The sequence below is a fragment of the Salvelinus namaycush genome, unplaced genomic scaffold (assembly GCF_016432855.1).
Source record: "Salvelinus namaycush isolate Seneca unplaced genomic scaffold, SaNama_1.0 Scaffold1268, whole genome shotgun sequence".
Taxonomy (NCBI): Eukaryota; Metazoa; Chordata; class Actinopteri; order Salmoniformes; family Salmonidae; genus Salvelinus; species Salvelinus namaycush.
The window spans coordinates 68,895-74,959 of record NW_024057973.1 but is presented as its reverse complement, the minus strand read 5'-3'; positions in this window follow the sequence as shown (position 1 = coordinate 74,959).

The following is a 6,065-nucleotide window of genomic DNA, read 5'->3' as shown; positions in this document are numbered from 1 at the left end:
GAAGGTCTGGTAACAGATTTAAGGTGTTATAGCAGCCATATTGGAAGGTCTGGTTAACAGATTTACAGTGTTATAGCAGCCATATTGGAAGGTCTGGTAACAGATTTACAGTGTTATAGCAGCCATATTGGAAGGTCTGGTAACAGATTTACAGTGTTATAGCAGCCATATTGGAAGGTCTGGTAACAGATTTACAGTGTTATAGCAGCCATATTGGAAGGTCTGGTAACAGATTTACAGTGTTATAGCAGCCATATTGGAAGGTCTGGTAACAGATTTACAGTGTTATAGCAGCCATATTGGAAGGTCTGGTAACAGATTTACAGTGTTATAGCAGCCATATTGGAAGGTCTGGTAACAGATTTAGGACGTTATAGCAGCCATATTGGAAGGTCTGGTAACAGATTTACAGTGTTATAGCAGCCATATTGGAAGGCCTGGTAACAGATTTACAGTGTTATAGCAGCCATATTGGAAGGTCTGGTAACAGATTTACAGTGTTATAGCAGCCATATTGGAAGGTCTGGTAACAGATTTAGGGTGTTATAGCAGCCACATTGGAAGGTCTGGTAACAGATTTACAGTGTTATAGCAGCCATATTGGAAGGTCTGGTAACAGATTTACAGTGTTATAGCAGCCATATTGGAAGGTCTGGTAACAGATTTAGGACGTTATAGCAGCCATATTGGAAGGTCTGGTAACAGATTTACAGTGTTATAGCAGCCATATTGGAAGGCCTGGTAACAGATTTACAGTGTTATAGCAGCCATATTGGAAGGTCTGGTAACAGATTTACAGTGTTATAGCAGTCATATTGGAAGGTCTGGTAACAGATTTAGGGTGTTATAGCAGCCACATTGGAAGGTCTGGTAACAGATTTACAGTGTTATAGCAGCCATATTGGAAGGTCTGGTAACAGATTTACAGTGTTATACCAGCCACATTGGAAGGCCTGGTGGGAACTACACAGGAGGCCTGAGACAGAGCAGCGACCGGTTGACTTGGTCTAGTGCCAAATGGCATCCTATCCCCTACATAGTGCACTACTACTTTTGAACTACTAAGTTAATAGGGTTCCATTTGGAACGTAACCTTGGAGACAGCCAGCTGTGTTTTCCCCACATCTCGCTGTGGTTTATGGCCGTTCCCTGCTCTCCACAGAGTTTACGGGGTCGTGCAAGGCTAAACAAGGCTAAATCTCACGTCTCACACTCACAATGAAAGTAGCAGACAGTGTTTGTGTGAGGCTGAACAGCCATCTGGACATCTGTTACATGACGCCACAAACACACCGTCGGCCCCCTTTGGCTCAGATCAGTGCCAATTTGTCACTGTGTGTGCGTGTGTGTATATATGTACACTACCGTTAAAAAGTTTGGGGTCACTCAGAAAAGCAATTTTTTTGTCCATTAAAATAACATCAAATAGCACAGAAATACAGTGTAGACATTGTTAATGTTGTAAATGACTATTGTAGCTGGAAAAGGCTGATTTTTTATGGAATATCTACATAGGCGTACAGAGGCCCATTATCAGCAACCATCACTCCTGTGTTCCAATGGCACGTTGTGTTAGCTAATCCAAGTTGATCATTTGAAAAGCCTAATTGATCATTAGAAAACCCTTTTGGTATTATGTTAGCACAGCTGAAAACTGTTGTTCTGATTAAAGAAGCAATACAACTGGCCTTCTTTAGACTAGTTGAGTATCTGGAGCATCAGCATTTGTGGGTTCGATTACAGGCTCAAAATCGCCAGAAACAAAGACCTTTCTTCTGAAACTCGTCAGTCTATTCTTGTTCTGAGAAATGAAGGTATTCCATGTGAGAAACTGCCAAGAAACTGAAGATCTCGTACAACGCTGTATACTACTCCCGTCACAGAACAGCGCAAACTGGCTCTAACCAGAATAGAAAGAGGAGTGGGAGGCCCCGGTGAACAACTGAGCAAGAGAACAAGTACATTAGAGTGTCTAGTTTGAGAAACAGACACCTCACAAGTCCTCAACTGGCAGCTTCAATAAATAGTACCCGCAAAATACCAGTCTCAACGTCAACAGTGAGGAGGCGACTCCGGGATGCTGGCCTTCTAGGCAGAGTTGCAAAGAAAAAGCCATATCTCAGACTGGCCAATAAAAACAAAAGATTAAGATGGGCAAAAGAACACAGACAGTCGACAGAGGAACTCTGCATAGAAGGCCAGCATCCCGGAGTCGCCTCTTCACTGATGACCAAGTGGGGGACTCTGAGACCAGGCTAACCCAGCGGGGGGGGGGGGACTCTGAGACCAGGCTAACCCAGTGGGGGGGGGGACTCAGACCAGGCTAACCCAGTGGGGGGGACTCTGAGACCAGGCTAACCCAGTGGGGGGGACTCTGAGACCAGGCTAACCCAGTGGGGGGGACTCTGAGACCAGGCTAACCCAGCGGGGGGGGGGGGGGGACTCTGAGACCAGGCTAACCCAGCGGGGGGGGGGACTCTGAGACCAGGCTAACCCAGCGGGGGGGGACTCTGAGACCAGGCTAACCCAGCGGGGGGGGGGACTCAGACCAGGCTAACCCAGTGGGGGGGGACTCTGAGACCAGGCTAACCCAGTGGGGGGGACTCTGAGACCAGGCTAACCCAGCGGGGGGGACTCTGAGACCAGGCTAACCCAGTGGGGGGGGGGGGGGACTCTCAGACCAGGCTAACCCAGTGAGGGGGGGGGGGGGGGGGACTCTGAGACCAGGCTAACCCAGTGGGGGGGACTCTGAGACCAGGCTAACCCAGTGGGGGGGGGGGGGACTCTCAGACCAGGCTAACCCAGTGGGGGGACTCTGAGACCAGGCTAACCCAGCGGGGGGGACTCTGAGACCAGGCTAACCCAGTGGGGGGGGGACTCTGAGACCAGGCTAACCCAGTGGGGGGGGGGGGACTCTGAGACCAGGCTAACCCAGCGGGGGGACTCTGAGACCAGGCTAACCCAGTGGGGGGGGGGGGGACTCTGAGACCAGGCTAACCCAGGGGGGGGGACTCTCAGACCAGGCTAACCCAGTGGGGGGACTCTGAGACCAGGCTAACCCAGCGGGGGGACTCTGAGACCAGGCTAACCCAGCGGGGGGACTCTGAGACCAGGCTAACCCAGCGGGGGGACTCTGAGACCAGGCTAACCCAGTGGGGGGGGGGGGGGGGACTCTGAGACCAGGCTAACCCAGGGGGGGGGGGACTCTGAGATCAGGCTAACCCAGTGGGGGGGGGGGGGGGGGGGGGGACGACTCTGAGACCAGGCTAACCCAGTGGGGGGACTCTGAGACCAGGCTAACCCAGTGGGGGGACTCTGAGACCAGGCTAACCCAGTGGGGGGACTCTGAGACCAGGCTAACCCAGTGGGGGGGACTCTGAGACCAGGCTAACCCAGTGGGGGGACTCTGAGACCAGGCTAACCCAGTGGGGGGACTCTGAGACCAGGCTAACCCAGTGGGGGGGACTCTGAGACCAGGCTAACCCAGTGGGGGGACTCTGAGACCAGGCTAACCCAGTGGGGGGACTCTGAGACCAGGCTAATCCAGTGGGGACTAGACCAGGCTACCCAGTGGGGGGACTCTGAGACCAGGCTAACCCAGCGGGGGGACTCTGAGACCAGGCTAACCCAGCGGGGGGACTCTGAGACCAGGCTAACCCAGCGGGGGGACTCTGAGACCAGGCTAACCCAGTGGGGGGGGGGGGGGGGCTCTGAGACCAGGCTAACCCAGTGGGGGGGACTCTGAGACCAGGCTAACCCAGTGGGACTGAGACCAGGCTAACCCAGTGGGGGGGACTCTGAGACCAGGCTAACCCAGTGGGGGGGGGACTCTGAGACCAGGCTAACCCAGTGGGGGGGGGACTCTGAGACCAGGCTAACCCAGTGGGGGGGGGGACTCTGAGACCAGGCTAACCCAGTGGGGGGGCTCTGAGACCAGGCTAACCCAGTGGGGGGGGGGGACTCTGAGACCAGGCTAACCCAGCGGGGGGGGGGGGGACTCTGAGACCAGGCTAACCCAGCGGGGGGGGGGGGACTCAGACCAGGCTAACCCAGCGGGGGGGGGGGGGACTCAGACCAGGCTAACCCAGTGGGGGGACTCTGAGACCAGGCTAACCCAGTGGGGGGGGGGCTCTGAGACCAGGCTAACCCAGTGGGGGGGGGACTCAGACCAGGCTAACCCAGGGGGGGACTCTGAGACCAGGCTAACCCAGTGGGACTGAGACCAGGCTAACCCAGTGGGGGGGACTCTGAGACCAGGCTAACCCAGCGGGGGGGACTCTGAGACCAGGCTAACCCAGCGGGGGGACTCTGAGACCAGGCTAACCCAGCGGGGGGACTCTGAGACCAGGCTAACCCAGTGGGGGGGGGGGGGGGACTCTGAGATCAGGCTAACCCAGGGGGGGGGGGACTCTGAGATCAGGCTAACCCAGTGGGGGGGGGGGGGGGGGGGGACTCTGAGACCAGGCTAACCCAGTGGGGGGACTCTGAGACCAGGCTAACCCAGCGGGGGGGACTCTGAGATCAGGCTAACCCAGTGGGGGGGGGGGGGGGGGGACTCTGAGACCAGGCTAACCCAGTGGGGGGGGGGGGGGGGGGACTCTGAGACCAGGCTAACCCAGTGGGGGGACTCTGAGACCAGGCTAACCCAGCGGGGGGGACTCTGAGACCAGGCTAACCCAGTGGGGGGACTCAGACCAGGCTAACCCAGTGGGGGGGGGGACTCTGAGACCAGGCTAACCCAGTGGGGGGGACTCAGACCAGGCTAACCCAGCGGGGGGGACTCTGAGACCAGGCTAACCCAGTGGGGGGGGGGGGGCTCTGAGACCAGGCTAACCCAGTGGGGGGGACTCTGAGACCAGGCTAACCCAGGGGGGGGACTCTGAGACCAGGCTAACCCAGTGGGGGGGACTCTGAGACCAGGCTAACCCAGGGGGGGGGACTCTGAGACCAGGCTAACCCAGTGGGGGGGACTCTGAGACCAGGCTAACCCAGCGGGGGGGGGGGGACTCTGAGACCAGGCTAACCCAGGGGGGGGACTGAGACCAGGCTAACCCAGTGGGGGGGACTCTGAGACCAGGCTAACCCAGTGGGGGGGACTCTGAGACCAGGCTAACCCAGCGGGGGGACTCTGAGACCAGGCTAACCCAGTGGGGGGGACTCTGAGACCAGGCTAACCCAGTGGGGGGGACTCTGAGACCAGGCTAACCCAGTGGGGGGACTCTGAGACCAGGCTAACCCAGTGGGGGGGGGGGGGGGGGGGGGACTCTGAGACCAGGCTAACCCAGTGGGGGGGGGGGGACTCTGAGACCAGGCTAACCCAGTGGGGGGGGGGGACTCTGAGATCAGGCTAACCCAGTGGGGGGGGGGGACTCTGAGACCAGGCTAACCCAGTGGGGGGGGGGGGGGGGGACTCTGAGATCAGGCTAACCCAGTGGGGGGGGGGGGGGGACTCTGAGACCAGGCTAACCCAGTGGGGGGACTCTGAGACCAGGCTAACCCAGTGGGGGGACTCTGAGACCAGGCTAACCCAGTGGGGGGGACTCTGAGACCAGGCTAACCCAGTGGGGGGGGGACTCTGAGACCAGGCTAACCCAGTGGGGGGGGGACTCTGAGACCAGGCTAACCCAGTGGGGGGGGGACTCTGAGACCAGGCTAACCCAGTGGGGGGGGGACTCTGAGACCAGGCTAACCCAGCGGGGGGACTCTGAGACCAGGCTAACCCAGTGGGGGGGGGACTCAGACCAGGCTAACCCAGTGGGGGGACTCTGAGACCAGGCTAACCCAGTGGGGGGGGGGGGGGGGGAGGCTCTGAGACCAGGCTAACCCAGTGGGGGGGGGGGGACTCTGAGACCAGGCTAACCCAGCGGGGGGGGGGACTCTGAGACCAGGCTAACCCAGCGGGGGGGGGACTCTGAGACCAGGCTAACCCAGCGGGGGGGACTCTGAGACCAGGCTAACCCAGTGGGACTGAGACCAGGCTAACCCAGTGGGGGGGACTCTGAGACCAGGCTAACCCAGCGGGGGGGGGGGGGGGACTCTGAGACCAGGCTAACCCAGTGGGGGGG